At 54.2% G+C, this 2239-nt stretch overlaps 1 long non-coding RNA gene across 1 annotated transcript; it reads left to right on the forward strand.

The window, feature by feature from the left end:
- Positions 1-612: 612 nt before the first annotated feature.
- Positions 613-2239, forward strand: LOC144220303 (uncharacterized). Its single transcript, XR_013331685.1, has 2 exons — positions 613-684; positions 1609-2239. It is a non-coding gene; the product is annotated as an uncharacterized LOC144220303 (long non-coding RNA).

The following is a 2239-nucleotide window of genomic DNA, read 5'->3' on the forward strand; positions in this document are numbered from 1 at the left end:
CCTGAAAAACAGGGAACACAGTGCAAGGTCCAGCACTGAGCCTTGGGGGGGCCGTCCTGTCCGCTGGCGGCTTCCCAGAGAGTGGGTCCCACGCGTGGTCTAAGGCTCCGAGCCACACCTTCCGTGCTGCAAAACGGTCTGAGCTCCTCCTCGCGGTCTGTATGGACAACATTGTCAATTATTCATAAACTGGACACTGACTCTGGTCTGTACGATTTTCTGTCTGCCCCCATGGGCGGAGGATTGGGGACCCAGGGAGCACGGAAGGGGCACGTCACCTCCTTTCATCTCTCTGCTCACTTCTAAGGGGTTTCCCTGACGTGCAGTGGACGATACAGCCTTTTCTCCCTGCGTCCTGCCTGGAGTAGAGTTGAAAGATGTCACCTTTGTTTCTGGCTCTGATGAGGGGTGAGGTTAGCCAGAGTCTCTCCGGAAATCCCCAGGCATGCCAGCCAGACCAGAGGGCAGCTGAGAGGGGAGGGCCTCCCGGACGATTCTGCCGCTTAAGTCAGAACCAATCCGAATACTGTGTCATCCTGTCAACGTTCTGAACATGTTTATTCCAGTGATGTCACAAACACTGTTGGTTTAAGGGCTTCGGGGTGTTATAAACAACAACAAACTCAAATCCAAGTGGCTCAGACAAAAAGGACTTCCTTAGCTCTTGGACCTGGAAGTCCAGAGGTAGGTGGGCCTCAGGACTGGCTTGATCCAGGGGCTCTGGCCCCACTTCTCTACAATTTCCTCTGGCTGACTTCCCAAGTGGGGGGCAAAATTGCAACAGCTGTTTCATGGGGTACATGTACCACCACAGCGTCCAGACGAGGATGGAGGGAGTCTTCTGGAGCTCTGTGCTTAAGGGGAGGGCATCTTTTCCATCATAAGTCAGCAATCCACTGCTCACATGCCACTGGTCTGAACTGGGTCGTGTGCCATTCCTGGCGAAAGTCCTATGTCCAGGGAATGCTGGGTGCCGGTTGGTGCATCTGAGCCTTGTCAACCTTAGACCCACCAGAACCTTCTGAGCGAGGGCCAGCAGCTGGGAAGTCCGTGGGCTGTGTGGTGGGGGAATGGTGGCCTCTGAACAGAAATCCGGGCACTGAGAGAGGCAGGAGAAAGGGAATGGGGAGTTAGAGAAACAGCAGTCAGGAGACAGAGGCTAAGAAGCTCCTGACCGGCTGTCCACTGTCTCCGCGCTCTCGCTTAATTAGCTCATGATCACAAACTGTACAGCCTCTGAACCTGGGACCCAGCTGTCAGGAAGGGGTGGGGAATGGTTAAAGACCTGCGTGAAACCGTCCCTTCCCTTCTCTCCCTTTGTGTTGGCTGAAAGTGCCTGGGTGGTCTTTGGTGGGGGGAGGGGAGCATTTTCTGTCCACCTCTAGGCGCTGGCATAAAAGCTGGGATGGCTAGGGGCGCCTGGGTGGCTTAGTCGGTTGAGCGTCCGACTTTCGCTTAGGTCATGATCTCGCGGTTCGTGGGTTCGAGCCCCGCGTCGGGCTCTGTGCTGACTGCCAGCTCGGAGCCTGGAGCCTGTTTCAGAGTCTGTGACTCCCTCTCTCTCTGACCCTCCCCTGCTCACGCTGTCTCTCTCTCTCTCTCTCCTAGAAATAAATAAAACATTAAAAAAAAAATTAAAAAAAAAAAGCTGGGATGGCTGGGATTCAGGGCTCCTGAATGGTGTGCCCTCAATGAGAGGAATCCGCCTCCAGGGGCCAGTGAACAGAGACACTGACGGGCCTTGAGACAATAGTTTCCCCCCCGCCGCACAGTATCCTGGGAAGTGCAGGGTAGCGTGAAAATTAGTGAAGGAAACGTCGTTTACAATGGAGTCCTGTGGCCAGCAGGGGGAGCTCTCAGCCCTACCGCTCCCGGTCAATTGAAGACCCAACAGGAAGAGGCTCCTCTTGCAGGTGGAGTTCACTGTAGCTAGCGCTTTACTAAGCCAGCAGGAGGAAGGAAGGTTTCCTCTTCCCCCAGCAACAGTTCCAGCCAATGAGAGACGGCCACAGCCCAGCCAATGAGAGACGGCCACAGCCCAGCCAATGAGAAGCCACTACACTTCCAGCTCCCAGTTTCATCCAATGGACTTTCTGTTTACAATAGTGCCCCCCCCCCTTTTTTTTCCACTATAAAGGGACCTCCCCTCCTACACATTCACTTATGGTTTTGTTCAGGCTTCTTGATGTGCGGTTGTGATTCTGTGCTGTTCCCAAAGAAATTCGTTTTGCTAAGTTAA

The sequence above is a fragment of the Crocuta crocuta genome, unplaced genomic scaffold, assembly GCF_008692635.1.
Source record: "Crocuta crocuta isolate KB4526 unplaced genomic scaffold, BGI_CrCroc_1.0 scaffold179, whole genome shotgun sequence".
Lineage (NCBI taxonomy): Eukaryota > Metazoa > Chordata > Mammalia > Carnivora > Hyaenidae > Crocuta > Crocuta crocuta.